Consider the following 25044-nt stretch of genomic DNA (forward strand, 5'->3'; position numbering starts at 1 on the left):
TGACCCTGTGGACTGTAGCCCATTGGTTTCCTCTGTCCATGGGATTCTCTAGGCAAGAACACTGGAGTGAGTGGCCATGACTTCCTCCAGGGAATCTTCTATACCCAGGGATGGAATCCATGTCTCTTATATCTCCTGCATTGGCAGGCAGGATTTTTACCACTAGCACCACCTGGAAAGTCCCCATGTGTGATCATACTATATATTAAAAGCTGATATGTGGCATACTATAACATAAACAGGGTATATTTATGGCTTACATTTCCAGGTAACATATAGAAAGGTGAATAATATTTTTTCTTTTGTTGTTTTTTCTAAAAAGTCATAGTAAATAGTTTCCCCTATCCATTTTCAAGAGAGAAATTTGAAACCCATGGTGGTAAGAATACAGAGACATATTTTTGGAAGTTGAATTTAGAAACATTCACACAATGCATTTTCAAGCAGCTAGAAAAGAAGGTTTTAACAGCCTTGAAGAAAGCAAACGTTATCCAGCTCAATGAATTGTCAAAATCAAAGTAGATATATGCGAGTCCGAGTGGAGCGAGCGAGCTGAGTGGTTATGTGATTGCGTCCTGGAGACCGGTAGCGCTTGCAGCATGGCTGATCAACTGACTGAAGAGCAGATTGCAGAATTCTAAGAAGCTTTTTCACTATTTGACAAGGATGGTGATGGGACTATAACAACAAAGGAATTGGGAACTGTAATGAAGTCTCTTGGGCAGAATCCCACAGAAGCAGAGTTACAGGACATGATTAATGAAGTAGATGCTGATGGTAATGGCACAATTGACTTCCCGGAATTTCTGACAATGATGGCAAGAAAAATGAAAGATACAGACAGTGAAGAAGAAATTAGAGAAGCATTCCGTGTGTTTGATAAGGATGGCAATGGCTATATTAGTGCAGCAGAGCTCCGCCATGTGATGACAAACCTTAGAGAGAAGTTAACAGATGAAGAGGTTGATGAAATGATCAGGGAAGCAGATATTGATGGTGATGGTCAAGTAAACTATGAAGAGTTTGTACAAATGATAACAGCAAAGTGCAGACATTGTACAGAATGTGTTAAATTTCTTGTACAAAATTGTTTATTTGCCTTTTCTTTGTTTGTAACTTATCTGTAAAAGGTTTCCCCCTACTGTCAAAAAAAAATATGCATGTATAGTAATTAGGACTTCATTCCTCCATGTTTTCTTCCCTTATCTTACTATCATTGTCCTGAAACCTTATTTTAGAAAATTGATCAAGTAACATGTTGCATGTGGCTTACTTTGGATATATCTAAGCCCTTCTGCACAACTAAACTTAGATAGAGTTGGTCAAATGAGGGAACATCTGGGTTATGCCTTTTTTTTTTTTTTTTTTGAGTAGTTTTCTTTAGGAACTGTCAGCATGTTGTTGTTGAAGTGTGGAGTTGTAACTCTGCATGGACTACGGACAGTCAACAATATGTACTTAAAAGTTGCACTATTGCAAAACGCGTGTTTTATCCAGGTACTCGTACACTATTTTTTTGTACTGCTGGTCCTATACCAGAAACATTTTCTTTTATTGTTAACTTGCTTTTTAAACTTTGTTTTAGCCACTTAAAGAAAATCTGCTTATGGCACAATTTGCCTCAAATCCATTCCAAGTTGTATATTTGTTTTCCAATAAAAAAAAATTACAATTAAAAAAAAAAAAAACAAAGTAGATATATGCACAGGAGCCACTTTGGGCTACACAGTCCTCCTTTTGTGGATGCACCTTAAATGAAAGATGGATGGATTCACTGCAGTTGGATGTACAGGAGGGAAAAGAATGTTTGCTGACTAATTTTTTTTCAGATTAAAGTAATATTAATCTCAATATCACATGTTGATTCTTAGTTATATACCAACTTGTGAATGTCTTCAAGTGCAGGACTTTCATAGTTCAGGAGAAATGATGGATAGTCTAATTTACTGAGGTTTGGAGATGTCGTATGATCATATGAAAATATATCCTTCCAAAATACTATTAATTATTGCTTACAAAGTGATGTGAAACTTTTGTTTTCAAGAAAATACATTTTATCTCCTCCTTTACAGCTACTTTCTCACTTTAGTCATGTGAAAAGTGTTCTTTCTCTCAAACACTCATTCCTTTTAAAGTTTTGAGACTGCAGAACTTCCAGTTTATATGATACAACTCAAAATAAATGAAACCAAAAAAATTCTTTCTTGGTGACCAAGCTATCCAGTTTTAATGAGTGAATTCAAGGTACTTAACATTTAATCTGGAAAGCTCAGCAGTGGCCACGGGACTGGAAAAGGTCAGTTTTCATTCCAATAACAAAGAAAGGCAATGCCAAAGAATGCTCAAACTACGGAACAATTGCATTCATCTCACACGCTAGCAAAGTAATGCTCAAAATTCTCCAAGCCAGGCTTCAACAGCACGTGAACTGTGAACTTCCAGATGTTCAGGTTGAATTTCGAAAAGGCAGAGGAACCAGAGATCAAATTGCCAACATCTGCTGGATCATTGAAAGAGCAAGAGAATTCCAGAAAAACATCTACTTCTGCTTTATTGACTATGCCAAATCCTTTGACTGTGTGGATCAAAACAAACTGGAAAATTCTTAAAGAGATGGAAAAACTAGACAGCCTGACCTGCTTGAGAAATCTGTATGCAGGTCAAGAAGCAACAGTTAGAATTGGACAAAGAACAACAGAATGGTTTCAAACTGGAAAAGCAATACATCAAGGCTGTATATTGTCACCCTGCCTATTTAACTTATATGCAGATTACATCATGCGAAATATGGGGCTGGATGAAGCACAAGCTGGAATCAAGATTGCCAGGAGAAATATCAATAACTTCAGATATGCAGATGACATCACCTTTATGGCAAGAGCAAAGAGAAACTAAAGATCCTCTTGATCAAAGTGAAAGAGGCTTAAAAAGTGAAAAATTGGCTTAAAACTAAAAATTCAGAAAACTTGCATCATGGTATCCAGTCCCATTACTTCATGGGAAATAGATGGGGAAACAGTGGAAACAGTGAGAGACTTTATTTTTGGGGGGCTTCAAAATCACTGCAGATGATGACTGCAGCCATGAAATTAAAAGATGCTTGCTCCTTGGAAGAAAAGCTATGACCAACCTAGACAGCTTATTAAAAAGTAGAGACATTACTTTGCCAACAAAGGTCCATCTAGTCAAGGCTATGGTTTTTCCAGTAGTCATGTATGGATGTGAGAGTTGGACTATAAAGAAAGCTGAGTGCCGAAGAATTGATGCTTTTGAACTGTGGTGTTGGAGAAGACTCTTGAGAGTCCCTTGGACTGCAAGGAGATCCAACCAGTCCATCCCAAAGGAAAGCAGTCCTGAATATTCCTTGGAAGGACTAATGTTGAAGCTGAAACTCCAACATTTGGCCCCCTAATGCAAAGAACTGACTCCTTGGAAAAGACCCTGATGCTAGGCAAGATTGAAGGCGGGTGGAGAAGGGGATGACAGAGGATGAGATGGTTGGAATGCATCACTGACGCAATGGACATGAGTTTGAGTAAGCTCCGGGAGTTGGTGATAGACAGGGAGGCCTGGTGTGCTGGAATTCATGGGGTTGCAAAAAGTCAGACATGACTGAGCAACTGAACTGAACTGAATATATATGAGTCACATATTTATTACCAGACAATTCAAAGCTTTGTTATAGTAAGTACTAAAAAGGGATGTACTTACTTTTTGCATACTTTCTTACCCAGAGAAGCTAAAAGTGGCAACTTTTGGCTGCCAATTTTTGTTTCTGACTTTTTGGTTAAAGATCACACTTTTTTGTTAAAAATACCATCTGAAAATATCTATTAGAAAATAAATTCATTTTATAGCATTAGCTGTTATATTTTCATGTTGAGTGCAGTTTTAAGGGATCTCCTAGGGAATTCAAGGAGATTCACAAAATTCAAATTCCTAGTATAGCAATAGTGAATTTAGCATTTGAAAGATATGAATTGCATTTATATATGGAAAATACTGACATCTGTAGAGAAAAATGCATTTTTTATTAAAAATAAATGTATCACCAACATTTTATATTTGTTAAAATGATTGTTCCTTTTCATATTTATTATAGCATTTTCCATAATTTATTGTATAAGATTAATGATTTTAGCACAACTGAAAAACATTTTGTTAATTATATTAAGTTTAACCTTAATGATTGTTGGTATGATTTAAATTTCAAAATTAACAAGTATTTGGCATCAAATTAGAGCTCTTATTGATACTTACATGCCAAAGTTTCAATGACCTGAAAGACAAGTTCATTCATTTGTTCTTTTTCAGTTACTTGAGTAGGAAATGGCAATTTACTCTAGTATTCTTGCCTGGAAGATTCCATGGACAAAGGAGCCTGGCAGGCTACAGTCCATGGAGTCACAAAGCGTCACACACGACTGAACAACTAAACACACACGCATGGACAACATTAAGTGTTATAGCAATGAGAAATTCAATTATTTTTACTTTGTAGGAAAGCTGGAATTCATACTTTAAAAAATATATTTTCATAACATACAGCAAGATACTGATGTGAATAGAAGGTTTGTCTTTTTTTATATTGCTTATCATTTTATTGACATAAATTTGAAACATGGTCGAATGATTTCCCAGGATAAAATTCCATAGTCTACTGGAATTATGTTCTAAAGCTTTCTTTACTTATTAAGTATTCACTATAGAAAACACTCTATGTACAGAGCCCATTTTTGTAAAAGTATGGACTCTGGAGTTAGACTGTTTGAGTCTGAATTCTTGCTCCTTGAGGCTTTCTAGTTGTGTGACCTGGGACAAGTCAATGGACAGTTCTGAGCATCAGTTTCCTCATGTTTTTAAATGGACTTTTTAATAATAATACTTTGCTTCCCATAAAAGAGTATTTAACCTAAATACCAGGAAAGTAGGTTATAAATCCTGCAAGTGTAAGGCTTTTACATAACTGTCTTTATATATACAGTACCTAGGAGCATACCTACTAAGTATGATAAGCAAATAATAAATATTTTGAATGAAAATAAATGTTCCATTGCATGTTGGAAGTTACTTATGATTTCCTTGTAATTTCTGGCCAAATTGCACTGGAACCCAATGTAACATCATATTGTACCACATTTGCTGGTTTACATTCTAATCCAATGCAAGAAATATTTTTTAAAGAACTTCATAACATGATGGTCCCCTTTCCTCTGTTTGTATCAACACCATTAGATGATATTCTTTTTCTTTTTTACACAATAAATGTTCAAGAGTTTATTCATGCTAATTACTATAGCATGGAAATTAGTATTCCACAATTCAATAAAACAAAATCATAGGCTGAAGGATAGATGAATGGAGGGATAAATGGTTGGATGCAAGGACAGACAATCAGATGCAAAATATAGAATTACTTTTAAACACACTGTCTAGGTTTGTCATCACTTTCCTGCCAAGAAACAATCGTCTTCTGATTTCATGGCTGCAGTCACCTTCCGTAGTGATTTTGGAGCCCAAGAAAAGGAAATCTGTCACTACTTTCACCTTTTCCCCCTCTATTTGCCATGCAGTATTGGGGTTGGATGCCTTGATTTTAGGACTTCCCTGGTGGCTCAGATGGTAAAGCGTCTGTCTACAATGCGGGAGACCTGGGTTAGGTTTTTTTTTTTGTTTTGTTTTTTTTTTTTTTTTTTTTAGTATTTAGTCCTAAGTCGGCTCTTTCACTCTCCTCCTTCACCATCATCAAGAGGTTCTTTAGTTTCTCTTCACATTCTGCCATTAGAGTGATATCATCCACAAATCTGTGGCTGTTGTTTCTCCCGCCTATCTTGATTCCAGCCTGTAACTTATCCAGCCTGGCATTTCTCATGATGTGTTCAGTGTATAGATTAAACAAACAGGGTGACAGCAGACAGCCCTGTCGTACTCCTTTCTCGATTTTGAACCAATCGGTTGTTACATACTGGGTTCTAACTGTTGCTTCTTGACCCACATACAGGTTTCTCAGGAGACAGGTAAGATGAACCAGTGTTCTCATTTCCTAAGAGCTGTCCACAGTTTGTCATGATCCACACAAAGACATTAGTGTAGTTAATAAAACAGGCAGATATTTTTTTCTGAAATTCCCTTGCTTTCTCTATAATTCAGTGAATGTTGTCAATTTGATCTCTAGTTCCTCTTCCTTTTCTAAACCCAGCTTGGACATCTGGAAGCTCTTTTTTTTGCATATTGTTGAAGCCTAGCATACAAGATTTTAAGCATGACCTTACTAGCATGGGGTCATGGTAGGTCAGACGGAGGGCTTCCCTTGTGACTCAGCTGGTAAAGAATCCACCTGCAATGCAGGAGACCCTGGTATGATTCCTGGGTCGGGGAGATCCACTGGAGAAGGGATAGGCTACCCACTTCAGTATCGTTTGACTTCCCTAGTGGCTCAGTTGGTAAAGAATATGCCTGCAATGTGGGAGATCTGAGTTTGATCCCTGGTTTGGGAAGATCCCCTGAAGAAGGGAATGGCTACCCACTCCAGTGCTCTGGTCTGGAGAATTCCATGGACTGTACAGTTCATGGGTTCAAAAAGTTGGACACAACTGAGCAACTTTCACTTTCACTTTACTAGCATGGAAGATGAGTGCAGTTGTCCGATGGTTAGCACATTCTCTGGTTATGATTTTTTATGATTATATTATGATAAATGACCCAGAAAGGATTTCCAACATAATATGTTCTAAATTCCAAGCTGATGAAAATGCAGTATATGTTAATCAGTTGTTTATTATATATGCTTAGGAACAAAATATCAATTGTTGAGACACATGAATACATGTAGTTGATATTCTTTTTTTCTATTGTCAGTAACAATACAACGAAAATATGAAAATGTGAATTCTTTTCTCTAGCAATATGGGAAGCTGTGAGGATGTATGGGATTTCATTCTTAAGACTGTACAATTTTTTTTATTGTTGTTGTTGGTCTCAACAATCCCCAAAGCATCAGATAGATGTTAGGGTGGTAGTTTTTAAAGCTAAAGGATGTTAAAACATGATAAGAAATTAGAGTCTGGGTAAATAATTCTGAGCATTCAAGTGAATAATCAAAAGACCATGTTTGATAGTGCTGAAATTAAAAAAATAAATAAATAAATTATACACATAAATGTGTGAACTTTATGGCCTTTTTATTATATCTCAATAAATCTGTTAAGATACTCATACAAACACTTTAAAAAATGTAAACTGTATTCTGAACACTTTCAATTAAACTATCATATAAAGCACTCTACATTAGTCTCTCCCTCTGGCTCCAGTGAAAACGAACACTGACACACTGAGGAGTAACAAAGTAGTAAAATCTTATTTTCATTCTTCCCAATTTGTCCCTCACATCATTTTTAAATCCCTAAGTAGCACAAAGCAGTTAGAATGAATATCCCATCCTCCATTTCTCCTGCCTTGGTAAACCTGCTTGTTTAGATAGTATGAATTGACTCATGGTTTTGAATTTAAATTCCATATAATTATAAAAACTGGTAGTCACAATATTTTTGAAAATTGTTGATTATTGCAGGAAAAATGGGAAATATTCTTACAAGGGACCGTTTATTAAATTATAGTTATATGTGAGTTTTGTTAGAATGAGGAATACTAGACATGGAAATGATTTGTTTTATAAAAGATATGTAAATGTGTGCTTATTTTCAACTCTTCATTGATTAATTTTCCTTCTTTAATATATTATAAATCACAGAAGAATAAAAATTATGGTGAAGATATTAAATTCTGAGTGGAAAAAGTACTGTGCAGAAAACAGTATTATCTGTATAGCCCAGTTATGAATCATTCATTCTCTCTCTCAATTCAGTTCTAGAATTATACTAAGGCTACTGAAATAGAGTAGAAATTAAACTCCTGAACACATTCTTCAAAATTTCAGTCAACCTAATAGGTATAGATTTTTCTATAATTTACTGAATTTATTTTTTTTTCTTTATAAACCATAGCAAACACTATGTTAAAAAATAAATTTGCAGATTATATCTACCTGTGATGTGTTTGCACTCCATTATATTTATAATTTTGATTCTTTAAAATATTATTTCCCAAGGAATTCTAGCTTTCTCCTGTTTAGGCTCTCTAGTGTACTCTCTGTCAAAGTTTTATGAAGTAAGAAATTTTTCTTATTTACTATGAACTTTTTGAATTAAAGTCAAAAAATAAAAAAATAAATATTTTATTTTTATTGCTGAAATTAGATGCAGAAATATTTTTCTATTGTGAAAAGAAAGATCTGTCAATATTCATTTTATTAATATATGTTCATTGAGTGGTAAATCTATTTTTATTCACAGAATTTTTTATTTCATGTGTGCTAATGTTAATTACAATACCAATCATGTTTGATTTGTAATCTGAATTTTGAAAGTTATTAGAAACAGCTTTAATACATTTCAGGTGTTTCTCAAAACTCCTGAGTGTGTTATTTATTAGATTAACAGAAGACAATTTATGTTTTATTGGCATATTGAATACATGCTTTAAGTGCATGAGGAGGCATAGGGCCACGAACTATGTTAACTCAACAGGCAATGGTATAATAATAAACCCCAGGAGTCAACCTATTATTTTTAAAAATAGCTATAAAATTGGCTTCATATCAGATTCATAGCATTTTGTATTCTTCTTAATGGTGATTCAGAATTAGTGACCTATACTTCTATAATTATTAAAAATTTCATAATATGGCATTATCAGGGATGTTCTGAAAATGACAAAACCCTAAGAGGTTTGAATAACTCACATTTTTGTGGCAATTTTTCAGATAAGTGACAGAAATTCCAGCTAACATTGAAATGAGACTTTGATACCTGTTAAGTTTCATGCTAAGCATTTTCATCTGTGCTTACTAAGTCATTGTCATTTAGATGTTCAGAATAGTTGAGGTTGATGCTGCTATTCCCATTTTCCAAATGAGAAAATGAAGGCTCAGAAATAGTAAGAAACTTGGCCAAGGTCACAGAACTCATACTTAGTAGAACCTAGACCCTTGCTCCTGATTCTACTCCATAGACAACCATTTAATTAAAAATGTCTAACCTATCAACACTTAACATTACTATGAGGATAATTTGAAGTGTGTCAATAGCTTATATAAATGCCTCATTAGTTCCTAAACCATTTACAAGTTGTAAATTTGGCTTAACTATCTATTTATATTTATTTTGGACCCAGAAGTAAAACAATGCACTTTATAAGGAATGGACAAGATCAGTGTTCTTGTCATATCCTGACTGTGCAAACTTTTTAAAGTCACATCATCTGTTAAAGTGGCCTATGGGGATCGCATATGCCCAACTCACAGGATTTTGTAGGACTTCAGTGAAATATTTCATATGAAAATTTTTACTTCATCATTCAAAGCCTCATCAGTAAGAAATTTCTACCTTAGTTTAATGTGGTCATGGTTACTCCTCCAATTCAAGGGAAAAGTACTTGGGATTAAAAAGTAAGCTCAATGTGATTTATTTACCTTTGAAATGGAAAACAAAACAAAATATTTAATGGAAACGAGTTGCTCAGGAGAAATTCAAAATGTAAAATTATAAGAGAATTTCCATTGTAAAGATAGAAAATGCCCATTATGTGGCTATCAAGAGCTCTTAACTGGTATCCCAAAAGCCTTGCATTTCCTATTACAGAAAAGGTAAAGTGGAAGTTTTAAAGTAGTCTCATAACTTTAACTTTTCCTAGAGGAGAATCTCTATAATGAGGAAATAGACCTACTGGGATATATTGGCAATGAATAAATATGCCTGAATAAAATTTGAACTAGGTCCTTTATTTAACTTTGATTTACACTACCACTCGACACATATTAGTATACTCATTGCAGGACCATTTTATTTCTATGTGTCTGTTAGAAAAAGACCAATTTAAGAAGCATCTATTGACAACAAATTTAGAATTTTATTTTTGAACAAAAAGTCAGTCAGTTCAGTCACTCAGTTGTGTCCAACTGTTTGACCCCATGGATTGCAGCAAGCCAGGCTTTCCTATCCATCACCAACTCCCAGAGCCCACTCAAATTGATGACATCCAACCATCTCATCCTCTGTCGTCTCCTTCTCCTCGTGCCTTCAATCTTTCCCAATCAATAAGTTCTTTGCATCAGGTGACCAAAGTATTGGAGCTTCAGCTTCAGCATCAGTCCTTCCAATGAATATTCAGGATTGATTTATTTTAGGATTGACTGGTTTGATCTCCTTGCAGTCCAAGGAACTCTCAAGAGTCTTCTCCAACACCAAGGTTCAAAAACACCAATTCTTTGGCACTCAGCCTTCTTTACGGTCCAAGTCTCACATCCACATATGACTACTGGAAAAACCATAGCTTTGACTAGATGGACCTTTTTTGGCAAGGTAATGTCTTTGTTTTTTAATATGCTGTCAAGGTTGGTCATAGCTTTTCTTCCGAGGAGCAAGCATCTTTTAATATCATGGCTGCAGTCACCAACTGTGGTGATTTGGAGCCCCCAAAAATCAAGTCTGTTTTACTGTTTCCATTGTTCCCCGTCTATTTGCCATGAAGTGATGGGACCAGTTGCCATGATCTTAGTTTTTTGAATGTTGAGTTTTAAGCCAGCTTTTTTACTCTCCTCTTTCAATATTGTCTATAGGCTTTTTAGTTCCTCTTCACTTTAAGTCACCTCAGTCATTTCCAACTCTTTGTACCCTATGGACTGTAGCCCGCCAGGCTCCTCTGTCATTGAGATCCTCCAAGCAAGAATACTGGAGTCGGTTGCCATGCCCTCCTCCAGAGAATCTTCCCAGCCCATGGACCAAACCTACATCTCCTGAGCCTCCTGCACTGCAGGTGATTCCTTATCACTGAGACATCAGGGGAAGCTAGACTCAATATCATTTAATATTATCCCTGTGATTATCTATATCAGTCATTACCCCATGGAAGAGGAGCTGTTTTTCTGATGCTAATTGGTACAGTTGCTACTACAAACCTGCCACTGCTGTGAATCAAACTTGTTTTCATTTCTTAGCATTACAAAAGTTTTGCTTACTGTAACCACCATTTATCTGTTCAGTCATGAAGCCCCTAAAGGCACATTCAAATGATAGATATTTAAATCTCCATACTTCCTCTAAAATCAATTTCTTATGCATATAGTTTAAAAATAAATTTATAGTGTCTACGAAGATTCAATCTAGAGATGTTAGAGTGTTGTGAAGAATTGTCTTATAATATGTCAGACATGCCTATGAATAATAGTTTATCAAATTGCAAAGTCCTGTTCTTATAAATTTTCAGGGCATATTTGAGCCCTGAAATATGCATTGATCCTTCAAATATGCATTGGCTCTTCAAAATATAGCCATTGGTATAAAATAAATTATCAGAAATTTTTCAGAAATAAAATTTAAGCCATACAGTAGTGATAAAACAGGACCAGATACACTGCCCATTGTGACCAGGAAAAGTGGCAATGTACTTCTTAAAGAAAAATGTGTACCCTGATTCTTTTACTTTAAACCAATGCTGAAAATGAGGCAGACATTGATCATTTCCTATCTAATATTAAGTGGAACACAGAAAGCCAACTGACAAAAAGAGTAATAATAAGGTAGGCTATATTAACATGTTTCATCTACCTTAGCCACTTTTTATTTTCCAAGTGTCTGCAAAGCATTCATAGAGGAACCCTGAGGTGATGGAGGGGAATAGACTTGTCTGTGTAAACAAATGCAGGACAGATTGTGAGATCAGTAAGTATCTGTTGGTTATTTTCTGGAAGGTCATTTCTTTTAGATACAGTATGAGCCCAGATGAGGCAGGTAGACTCACTGGTGATGAGACTGTTAATCAAGATGTTTCAAGAATGGTGGGAGTCGTTTGCTTTGTATAGGAAAATAGCTGGATGACTAAAATACTGGAAGAGTGTACCTATTTTGGAACTGTAGAAGGTGAGAGTAACATAGATCAATCCAGCTGAAGCAAAAGCTATAAACATGTATTTTATGGTGCTATTTCCAAGTGCATTATATATGTAATAGAATACAACTTGATGCTCACTGGGTTCATTTATTTATTATGATGTCATTCTGAACTGCTCATTGAAAGCAGCTTTATTTCCATTAAATATGTTTCTCAAAACATAATCTTTAAAAATATGAATAAGAATTCTCTGGGGAACATGATAAAAGCATAATTTTGATTCAAGTGATTGCTGGATCCACAACAAGAAACGTCAATCTCTTTGATTCCTTTCTGCCAAAGTGCTATTTTGTGTCAAATTTTTCTCTTGTTAGCATTTGATTGTGAAACTTCTGTAATGTAAAATACTTTAAAAGCAAACTGAGACATTGGAAAAGTACAGAAAGGATGACAATTATTCTATATTTCAATAAAATAGGGTTATAATGAGGCCAAATTAAGAGACATAGCTCAGCTTCAGATATAAAGTAAAGCTTGTGCTAGGAAAATTTTGCTATTTTTAGGAAATTTAACTGAACTTATATATGTCTAAAACCGAAGAAGAAAAACAAACATCCATGTTTCCTACTGTACATAATCATCTAGTTAAAAACTTTTAAATATATTAGTGTATCTTATAATAGAATTATCTTTCTTGGTGTGTTTTAATCCTCATTTTCCACTACCTGTAGGTCTTTGTGTAGAAATCGTTCTACTTATTCACCTATTGTCCACTCAATTTAGCTTATTGGAAAACATCCTTTTTTTGTGCAACTGATGTTATAGAGACATAAATCAGGGATGGAAACAATGCAATAGAGCATCTATTCCATTTCTAAATAATGAATAGTGCTTCCATATAATGCTCTTCTGAGATTTTTTCCTACCCAATAATTAATTTCACAAGTAATAATTCATATATTTATTTGAAGGGTGTTAATTCCAACTAAAATCATTGTTTTATTTTCTGTATTTAGAAAAATTGCTTTTATTTTCCCCTTTCTTAGTTTTCTTTCATAATAGTATTGCAATATTCTTAATTCTATTTACTCTGGTTGTTGTTGTTGTTCAATCATGTCCGACTCTTTGCAACCCCATGGACTGTAGCATGCCAGACTTCCCTGTCCTTCATCGTCTCCCAGAGCTTGCTCAAACTCATGTCCATTGAATCAGTGATGCCATCCAATCATCTCGTCCTCTATCATTCCCTTCTCCTCTTGCCTTAAATCTTTCCCAACATCAGGGTCTTTTCTAAAGAGTCAGCCATTTGCATCAGGTGGCCAAAGTATTGGAGCTTCAGCTTCAACATCAGTCTTTCTAATGAATATTCAAGATTGATTTCTTTTAGAATGGACTGATTTGATCTCCTTGCAGTCCAAGGGACTCTCAAGAGTCTTCTTCAACACCACAGTTCAAAAGCATCAATTCTTTGGCACTCAGCCTTATTTGGGGCAGGAGGAGAAGGGGACGACAGAGGATGAGATGGCTGGATGGTATCACCGACTCGATGGACATGAGTTTGAGTGAACTCCGGGAGTTGGTGATGGACAGGGAGGCCTGGCGTGCTGCAATTCATGGGGTCGCAAAGAGTCAGACACGACTGAGCAACTGAACTGAACTGAACTGAACAGCCTTCTTTATGGTCCTACTCCCATTTCCATACATTACTGCAGTTAAAAGCTATTGTGTGATGTGACATCACAGCCACTGAACGAATTCATGTAAACAGCCTTTCCCAATTCTGTCTCTGTATCTATGTACTCAAAGGACATAGATCTTATAAGTTAAAAAGCAATACCAAAAATGAGGTAAAGCCAAATTTTATGATATATGCATGGGGATACTTTCATTCTTGATAGTAACTATAAGGTGGAATTATTTTCTCCCTCATGCAATGCTGGACTCCAAATTCAAAGATCCTTGAAATGCTTTTTATGTTTTTTTTTTTTAACCTAAATCTCATCATAGAGGCCTAAACTGAAATGATATAATAACTAGCCATTTTATTTCCTTAGAATATGTAGTCTCAAAGTTTTAGAGTTCAGAAAAGTCACCTGAGAATCTTGATAACACATAGATTTGGTGGGTCAGAGGTCATGCACAAGAAGCTGCATTGTAAAAAGGTACCTCAGCATCCCTGACAACAGATGGTTCTTGGACTCATCTTTAAGAAGCAAGATCCTGAGCAAATATTTTGTATGGGATTTCCATTTGAATGAACAAATCATATTCCCCTCTATGGCACCTCAATGCCATAGTGTGAAAAAAAAAATGTCTTGAAGAAAAGCAACTTTCAGAAAGTGACTCAGACTATATATTGCTTTAGAGATTTCTTTTTTTCCCTTTGAGCAAACCTTACTTTCTTCAAGCATATTTTTAAGTTTCTCCAACTTAAATAAAGTATCTATTCCAAGGTCATTCTGGTTCTTCAAAACAAATTCAAACAGAACCATGAAACAAACTTGGAAGAATTGAACAAATTTCAATGACATTTAAAAAATCTGATTTAATCCTCACAAAAATTCATGAGAGTAACTATCAACCTTTTCATTTTACAAATGGGTAAATAGAACTTCAGTGTTATCAATTTTCCCAAGCCAAACATTTAGTAAAAAGAAGTCCATGTTTCAGATATATCCACTGTAGACCATGACTCTTTCCACTGTATTAAGCTCTGTGTACAAAGACATAGTGGATAGTACATTAGAGGCTGTTGGAAAGTATGAGTGCCCTCTTGTTGGTAGAATCATTCTTTATCATGGAAATGAAGTAATAGTAAAACCTCAGTGAAATCAATCCAGCTAGAAGACTTGTGGCACCATCCTTATAACTACAACTATCTCTCTGAATGAGCAAAGGAGATATTAGAGAAACTTACTAGTCAAAGATCAAGAGAAAGGAAGTCTGTGGAAGGAAATATGTTAGCCTCTAGCTCAAATATTGTTCCAATGGCAGCAGGTTTATGGTATCTAAAAAGGTTATGCATCATTTTACTTGAATCCTTTTCCTAACATTTAGCCTGTCTCCAAGAGAAAACCAGTGAAAGACTACAGCAACTGTTCATTATTGTCATCATCAAATGAAGATGAGCCAAACTTAGAAATCAGTCCTAGTGCAATGTAGTGAGAAGCCAATGTTTATTACCCAGAAAGGGAAGCAAAGGACTCAGTTATAATTTGGTCGGGAATTTTTCCAGTAAGGTCTGTGATCGATTAAGTGGTTCCTCTTTTGGATTTTACTGAGATCAGACTTTGATGCTCACAATGTGGAACAGCCATATTAAAAGGGTTGGAAAAGGATCAGCATCATAAAAGCAGAATTATACCAAAAGGGAAATATAACAGGAGCCCCATAGCCTTTGTGGGACTGAAGTTTCCCTTATCAAACATGTAAAATCTTCAAATGACATCATTTCAGTAAAACCCAATATGAATCATCTATTTTTATTGGCATTTGGCATTTTTGTTTCCTGCCAGCTAACACAATATTCTTATCTGAATACATAGTGAAACTGAAGTCACTCACTCATGTCTGAGTCTTTGTGTCTCCATGGACTGTAACCTACCAGGCCCTTTGGTCCATGGGATTTTCCAAGCACAAGTACTAGAGTAGGTTGTCATTTCATAAATACGATGAAACTGACATCTGCCCATCTGGGTTTACTCAAAATTTCTAGATCCTCAGTTTTTATTTTCTGGCACTAAAAATACAGAAAAACCTTTCTCTGTGCATAAAAATGATCTCCTAGATGCAAAGTTAGATCTAGTGTGTTAGAGGTATAGGCTGAAAATCTTTTGGGAGGAATAGACTTATGTGATAAAGAAAGCTCTTTTCACTTGGAATATTACAAATAATTTCATAAACTCCCTCTATCTTCTAAAACAGTAATGTTCAATGAAACAGGCTCATTGTCTTTCATATATCTTGTTAGTAAACCTTTTCATACACATCATTCAAACAACAAAACTCTTTAGGAACTACCATGGGCTGAGAATTGTACAAGGAAATAAAGGTGAGCAAGACAAAATTGTTACTAGCCCTCATAGAGTTCCTCATAGCTATCCCAGACAGCTTTTAAGGACTCTCCACAGCCATTAACTGCTCTCATCTTTTTGTTGATGGTACATGTTATGACAAAAGCTACTCACATATAGCTGGTGCCTAATGTGCTGCAGTCCATGGGGTCCCAAAGAGTCAGACATGATTTAGTGACTGAACACCAACAACATACAGTTGGTATTATGGTTAGAAAATAATTACCCTAGTATGCAACTTTCTTTGGTGAGTTTATACGTGTCTTAAGTCATTAGCAGTTGTGTCACATGTCTAAAATTAAATAGCAATTCAGTTCAGTCAGTTCACTTCAGTCACTCAGTTGTGTCTGACTCTTTGTGACCCCATGAATCTCAACACACCAGGTCTCCCTGTCCATCACCAACTCCCGGAGTTCACTCAGACTCACTTCCATCGAGTCAGTGATGCCATGCAGCCATTTCATCCTCTGTTGTCCCTTTCTCCTCTTGCCCCCAACCCCTCCCAGCATCGGAGTCTTTTCCAATGAGTCAACTCTTCGAATGAGGTGGCCAAAGTACTGGAGATTCAGCTTTAGCATCATTCCTTCCAAAGAAATCCCAGGGCCGATCTCTTTCAGAATGGACTGGTTGGATCTCCTTGCAGTCCAAGGGACTCTCAAGAGTCTTCTCCAACACCACAGTTCAAAAGCATCAATTCTGCAGTGTTCAGCTTTCTTCACAGTCCAACTCTCCCATCCATACATGACCACTGGAAAAACCATAGCCTTGACTAGACAGACCTTTGTTGGCAAAGTAATATCTCTGCTTTTGAATATGCTATCTAGGTTGGTCATAACTTTCCTTCCAAGGAGTAAGTGTCTTTTAATTTCATGGCTGCAGTCACCATCTGCAGTGATTTTGGAGACCAAAAAAATAGTCTGACACTGTTTCCACTGTCTCCCCATCTATTTCTCATGAAGTAATGGGACCAGATGCCATGATCTTCATTTTCTGAATGTTGAGTTTTAAGCCAACTTTTTCACTCTACTCTTTCACCTTCATCAAGAAGCTTTTTAATTCCTCTTCACTTTCTGCTATAAGGGCGGTGTCATCTGCATATCTGAGGTTATTGATATTTCTCCTGGCAATCTTGATTCCAGCTTGTGCTTCTTCCAGCCCAGCATTTCTCATGATGTACTCTGGATATAAGTTAAATAAGCAGGGTGACAATATACAACCTTGACGTACTCCTTTTCCTATTTGGAACCGGTCTGTTGTTCCATATCCAGTTCTAACTGTTGCTTCCTGACTTGCATACAAAGAGTAAGGAGGGTTCAGGATGGGGAACACATGTATACCTGTGGCGGATTCATTTTGATATTTGGCAAAACTAATACAATTATGTAAAGTTTAAAAATAAAATAAAATTAAAAATAAATAAATAAATAAAACCTTAATCTCAAAACTTTGAGTACTGAGATGAGTCAGCCCCATGATCATAGTAAATTTTGTAGAAAATCCATGAATTTTTTTCCATAGCTTTCACGCGATTCTTGGACCATAGTAAGCAGTCAGTGCATCCTTGTTACATGAATAGAAGACAGCATAATGCAGTTATGCAATTGAAGGGACACCGAGTAGAAATAAGGAAATAGTCATTCTAGCTTTAATTCTACTATTGAATTGCCATGTGATATTTGTGAAATTGTTTCCACTTCATGGTCTTCAACTTCTTTAACTGTAAAATCAGGAGAGTGAACTTCATGAGATTTATTTCCTTCTAGCTTCACCAATCAGAGAAGGCACTGGCTAGAGGAGCCTGGTAGGCTGCAGTCCATGGGGTTGCTAAGAGTCAGACATGACTGAGTGACTTCCCTTTCACTTTTCACTTTCATGCATTGGAGAAGGAAATGGCAACCCACTCCAGTGTTCTTGCCTGGAGGATCCCAGGGATGGGGGAGCCTGGCGCACTTCCATCTATGGGGTCGCATCTATGGGGACATGACTGAAGCGACTTAGCAGCAGCAGCAACTTCAAACTTCACCAATATAGAATGATGTAATACTTAGAACGTCATTTGGAAGAAAGTATTTCTCATTGTTTCCATAGCAGTTCTCATTCTTATTGACCACATAATAAATACTTCAAAAACAAAAAAAAGAGGGCGATAAGGAAGGAAGGGTAGAAGGAAAGAAGGGTAAAGAAACAAGTGTAAACAAACTGGTCACATAAATCCCACCTTAGCATATAGTTCATGTTACTGCTGCTGCTAACTTGCTTCAGTCATGTCGACCCCATAGACGGCAGTCCACCAGGCACCCCCGTCCCTGGGATCCTCCAGGCAAGAAGACTGGAGTGGGTTGCCATTGCCTTCTCGGATATAGTTCATAAACTCCAAAAAAATAAGAAACACAGAAAGGTATAACTTTTAATTTTTTAAAGGAATTTAAACTAAAGCTTGGAGCTAGATATTTCCAATTAGGCAAAATCAGGAATAGCTTTAATTCTGTCAAGACTTTGGACCTCCAAAACCTTAATCAAACATTTTCACAATTTTTCATTATAGTAATAAAAAGGTTAAATTTTTATTTATAATCATATTTAAACTGTCATATTTTGAGTGCCTCAGTAAGGAAAATGAGTACCTTATAACTATTATTATTACTATTCTCATTAGCACTATGCTTGTTCCTGGAAATAAAGTAGAGTAGTTTTTCCCTGTGGACTCAACAGATTATTAAAACTATTTTCACTATTTCCTGCATGCTTTAAAAAAGTTAATATTCTCACCTGTTCTTTGAGCAGAAATATGTATATTGCTAAGCCTTCATTTTTATTTTAATTTTTGTAATAATAATAGTTATGAATAAATTTGTCTCTTATTGAAAACTGAATTTTTTTAAATGGAGATGCTGGAAAATTTGGTATCCCTACAATATTTTAGTTTAAGCATTGCAAAGATTTGCTCACATTGCAAAATATTTATAAAATGTTTTAGCTGAATCCCAATAGTATAGAAAGCTTAAAGCCATTCTTTCTCTTTTCCTTTTTCACTTGTATAGATAGTATACTCATTTTAGGCACCATTTGCTTTACTTTTTGAAATACAAAATTAGATACAAATTCAAGTGTTGTTGATTTAGGTAAGTTTTCTTGAGATTTGCTTGTAATATTTGCAAGGAGTATCAGCTTCAAGTTGTTTAAAGGCTGCTAATGAGTGATTCTTAGAATTTTTGGCAGAATGAGGACAGTTATAAAAAGGAACAGCAACACTGTCTGTATAGCATGGTACCACTCTCCCAATTAATGGTACTTTACATTAAAACTTTTGCTCAGCTGAGCAGCTGACTATGCTAATTCTTCAGAGATGTGTTAAGCCTCACTCATTTCCCTCTCCCCACCCCCCCCACCCTGCCCAAGCCTACTTTCTGGGAATAGCAAAAGAAAATGAAATTGTTCAAGGTTAGAGAAAATGAGATTACATGGCTGTTTCATTGGCATTGTCATTCAGTGTATTCTTGCATATTTACATTTCTGGAGATATCCGTCCAGCTCTTCTATGATCTTGCCTCAGTCGTGTCCGATTCTTTGTGACTCTATGAAGTGTAGCCTGCTAGGCTCCTCTGTCCAATGAATTTCACAGGCACGAATACTGGAGTGGATTGCCATGCCCTCCTCCAGGGTATCTTTCCGACCCAGGGATCGAACACAAGTCTCAGGCATCTCCTTCATTGGTAGGTGGGTTCTTTACCACTAGTGCCACCCACATAGAACTTCCATGGATGTCTCTATCTATCTACCTATTTTCTTATTCTTTAACTTATCTTCTGTGTTGTAAGACTAAATCTGTTTCTCTCTCTCTTTCTAGATCATAGAACAATGCTTGCTACACAGTAAGTGCTTAGAAAATAGAGCTGATCTTCATTATTTGTAGTCTACATTTGCAAATATACTTCATTAAAATTTATTTGTACCCTTCAAAGCAACAATTGTGGCTTTTTCACAATCATTTGTGGACATGCAGAGAGTGGAAAAGTTTGAGCTGCTAGTGTGTGCACTCAGCTGAGATTCACCAGATGCCTTTCTGTCTTGTCTCAGCTCTAAGAAATGACCAGAAGATGAGGGTGGTGGAGGGGCACTGCAGTGTAACACAAGCACTGACTGGGGCCAGTTGAATGGAATTTAATCTCAACTATGGTACCTGTTAATGGTTGTCCTGAGGCAAATCATTTAATGTGAATGAAAGTCCTTTTCTCTTTTGTCAAATAAATAGAATCTACAGGGAATTTCAGGCCTGTTGTTGTTCAGTCACAAGTCATGTCCAAATCTTTGCAACTCCATGAACTGCAGCACACCAGGCTTCTCTGTCCCTCACCATCTCCCAGAGTTTACCCAAGTTCATGTCCAGTGAATTGATGATGCCACCCAGCCATCCCATCCTCTGACACCCTCTTCTCTTTCTGCCTTCAATCTTTTCCAGCATCAGGGATTTTTCCAGTGAGTCATCTGTTCAAATCAGGTGGTCAAAATATTGGAGTTTCAGCATCAGTCCTTCTGAGGAGTAGTTAGGGTTGATTTCCTTTAAGATTGACTGGTTTGATCTCCTTGCTTTCCAAAGGACTCTCAAGAGTCTTCTCCAATACCACAGTTTGAAAGCATCAATTCTTCAGCTCTCTGCCTTTTTTATTGTCCAGCTTTCACATTTCAAGTCTATATATATATATATATATATACATACATATATATACACACACATATATATATATATACATATTTCAAGCCTATATATATATACACACATATACAAGCCTATATACATGTGTGTATATATATGTATATATATATGTATATATATGTGTGTGTATATATGTGTATATATATATGTATATATATACACACACACATACATACACACACACACACACACATATATATATGTATATACACATACTCACACAGAATCTTCCCTAGGAATAATGATTCAGTATTGCCTATTTTGGCTTCCCTGGTGGCTCAGAGGTTAAAGCATCTGCCTGCAATGCAGGAGACCTGGGTTCGATACCTGGGTTGGGAAGATGCCCTGGAGAAGGAAATGGCAACCCACTCCAGTATTCTTGCCTGGAAAATCCCATGGACAGAGGAGCCTGGTGAGCTATACTCCACGGGGTAGCAAAGAGTCGGACATGACTGAGCGACTTCTCTTCACATTGCCTTTTTTTCAGTGTTCACAGCAACTTTATAGAACTATTGCAAATAGAAACAATTGTAATCGCTGAATGAAGGAATGAATCACTGACCCAGAAACTGTAATTCATATTATTTATTTAATGATAGGTTTACATGATTGAACTCTATTTATAGCTCAGTGATTTCCCAAAGAACCTTGTGGTAGGCAGAATAATGGCCTCCCAAGGATGTCCCCATCCTAATCTCTGGTAAATGTGAATCTGTCAGGATACATGGCAAAAGAGGATTATGGTTGCAGATGCAGTTAAACTTACTCTTGAGCTGACTTTAAATAGGAAGTTTAGAAACTTTCCTGGTGGTCCAGCGTTAAAACTCTGTGCTGGCACTGCAGGGGGTAAGGAGACAATCTTTAGTCAGAAAATTAAGATCCTGCATGCCATGCACTGAAGCCAAAAAAGGAAAAAAAAAAAAGGAAGGTTATTTTGGATTATCTTGGTGCACCCAATGTAATCACAAGGATCATTAAAAGTAGAAGAGGAGGCAGAAGAGGGAGAACAAAAGATGACAGTGTGACAAAGACTCAGCCTAACCCTGCTGACTATGAAATTACTGTTGTTACTGCTAAGTGGCTTCAGTCGTGTCCGACTCTGTGCAACCCCATAGACGGCAGCCCACAAGGCTCCCCCTCCCTGGGATTCTCCAGGCAAGAACACTGGAGTGGGTTGTCATTTCCTGCTCCTAGAGGACTGTTATTCAAAGAAGGTGGGTGGTCTCTAGAAGTTGGAAAAGGCAAGGAAACAGATCTCCCTTAGAGTTTCCAGGAAGGAATGCAATCCTTGATTTTATGCACATGAGATCCATTTCAGATTTCTAACCTCCAGAGTAATAAATTTTTTTTTTTAACAGTTAAGTCTGTAGTAAATTATTTACAGTAGTAATAGGAAATTTTCAGGGAAGTTTATAATTTCCTCAGTTCTGTCTCACCACATCAAAACTTTGAAGGGATGGACGGACCAATGTTACAGCTCTGTGTTATAGCTCAATTTTATTTGACAAGCAAGGGAAAATACATCCTCGAGGCATGAGGGCATGCCAACTCAAAAAATGTAAAGAGAAGAGAAGCCTCCAGCTCAATTTTGTCTCCTTTTCTTTTAATATCATTTTTTCTCCTCCCCCCTGAACCTGCCCTATATAAATTGGGCTAGCCAGGAGGGCTGTTTGCCTTACCTCAGGTTCTCATTCCTGTCCCTGGAACTTCCTTTGTTCTATTTTCATGGGCTTTTCCCTTCTTTGTCTTTTAGCCACCACCATTCTGGACTTCTTTTTCCTATTCTAACTATCTAACAAAACAAATACAAATGTCTTCAAATAATAAGTTTTTTTTTTTTTTTTTTTTTTTGCTGTTGTTAATGTCATTTTTGTCAAAATGATAAAATTAACTGGCACTAAAAAAGAGTCAAATGAGAACAACCTTTTAGCTGAAAACAATTTCCCTTTCAATATTATTTGTTATCATGGAGTAGAAAAGTTTGAAGATGATAGCACAAGTTGGGAACTTTACCAGGAGCAATTATTGGATACAGATAATGATTTACCTTGATACCAATAAAAGCACACCTCTCATTTCAAGTCACAGAAGAGGTTGCTCTCCTATCAATGTGTAACATGGATCATACATTTTTGTAAAATTTCAAATACAATATAATTAAAGTAATATTACTAAAGCAATAGAAAGTGTCTCTCACATAATTTTCAGGACCCCCCAAACCTGGATGCAACCCTGCTTGAATACCTAATTGGGAAACTGAGAGAGAGAAAGAGAGAGGGGTAGGGGATCGACTCTGACCAAAAATATGTCAGCAAAATGAAACACCTGTGTCTCATGTACACCTGTGCATGTTTTCCTCTCAAAATTCATTTTCTATTGTGAAGGATTCATGTGACAATAATATATGAGGGATGAGATAGAGATGGGGAACTGGAACCAAATACATAATTCATCTAGTGTTGATCAATTAAGTACTTACTATGTGGCTAATCATTGTGGCTACAAAAGAGATCTATGACTCACTCCAATTTCACTAATAACTTACAGTCTAATTGGGAAGATAAAATGCACACAGACATATCATCATTAGTATGATCTAATACATAATTAAGCACTAATATGTAAGACACTGGAAATTAGAGGATAAGATAGTAAGATTCAGCTTTAGCTTAACCAATAACACAATGAAGAATTGGATATTGGCGTCATAGAAGAGGTAAGATGCAGTCTTCAATTTAAGAGATGACTATGATGTGATGTCTATTTAATTTGCAGCAGCCATTCAAATAATGGAACAATAGATGGAAAACAATACCATAAGGAATGGCTTGATTTAGAAAAAGCAAAAATATCTTACAGGCTGAGCTCCTTACATTATTTATTTAATTATATCTTTGTAACAATCCTCTGGGGTGGGTACTATTTACTATCTGTTTCCTTGATGGAGAAACAAGACCTAGTATAATTTAACAGTTTTCTCAGGGTCATGGATCTATTATGTGACATAGCTAGGGCTGAAATTCAGGTCTGTCTGACACCCTGATATCATTCTGTTCTCACACACTTGAGGAGTTGGGATATAGAGAGGAACTAAGATTGGGTAGGTTTCAAACACTTAATAAAGACTTCATTCAGTTTGTAGGTAAGCATACTTCCAAATAAGGCATATATTTGCATGTATACACACTTAACCTTTGAGGAATTATTATTTCTTCAATAGATTAGCAATATCCAGGAGGTTTCTATATTTCTTTGACATAACTATGTAAACTGCAGAAGTACACATTAACATCTAAAATCATTTATCTCTGTGGGAGAAGGCTATGGTGGGATGATTTGAGAGAATAGCATTGAACCATGTATATTATCATATGTGAAATAGATTGCCAGTTCAGGTGTGATGCATGAGACAGGGTGCTCAGGGCTCACCGTGCACTGGCATGACCCTGAGGGATGGGATGGGGAGGGAGAGGAGAGGGGGGTTCAGGATGGGGAACACATGTACACCAATGGCTGATTCATGTCAATGTATGGCAAAAACTGCTACAATATTGTAAACTAATTAGCATCTAATTAAAATAAATAAATTTAAAAAACAAACAAAAAATAACATCATTTGTCTGAATGTCATATAAATAAAGTTAATGGTGTGATAAGCTTTACTGTTGTTTTCACAAGGATAATATGGAGTATGTGAATAATTCGGAATATGTGAAATGATAGGATAATGAGATTAAATTGAATACTTTATAAGTCATACTAAAAAGATGAGTGTCCTTAGGGATATTGCTTTTTCAAGAAATAAAGAAATGTCAATTAATGTTCCTTAAAGCAATGTTCCTTAAAGCAAGTGGGTAGATGACTTGAATTAGAGAAATTTCACTGCATATGAAAGCTAGTAAATGACTAATAGCCTATAAAAATACCAATTATTAAATATTAAATATGAAATGCTTCAGAAAGTGTACAAAATTTTATTGTTTGTCAATAATTATAGAGACATTAACAAATTATGGAATGTACTATTAATCTCAGGTTGAGAAGTGGAAGAAAAATGTATTTTGACAACTATCAGCTTTTCTAGGCTTTCCAACATTTTCTTCACTGTCTTAAACAAACAAATAAACAAAAAAACTATTACCTTCAAAAATATGCAGATGTCAATAGCACAATTATTGCAGAATCTAAAGAAGATGCAATAGAATATGGTAATGTATTTGAAACAAACTATGAATATGTAAAGTTTGATATGTGAAGTATTAGAGCTCATCAAATACATAAAAGAATGAAGTATATTGGATATAAGAGTTT

The 25044-nt window shown here is 36.0% G+C and overlaps 1 protein-coding gene and 1 pseudogene across 2 annotated transcripts in view; both read left to right on the plus strand.

Moving 5' to 3' along the window:
* PCDH11X (protocadherin 11 X-linked) overlaps nucleotides 1-25044 on the plus strand; it is a 758129-nt gene that overhangs the window by 282907 nt on the left and 450178 nt on the right. The gene's annotated exons all lie outside the window — the stretch shown is intronic.
* Nucleotides 585-1692, plus strand: LOC129639624 (calmodulin-alpha-like; annotated as a pseudogene).

The sequence above is a fragment of the Bubalus kerabau genome, chromosome X, assembly GCF_029407905.1.
Source record: "Bubalus kerabau isolate K-KA32 ecotype Philippines breed swamp buffalo chromosome X, PCC_UOA_SB_1v2, whole genome shotgun sequence".
Classification (NCBI taxonomy): domain Eukaryota; kingdom Metazoa; phylum Chordata; class Mammalia; order Artiodactyla; family Bovidae; genus Bubalus; species Bubalus kerabau.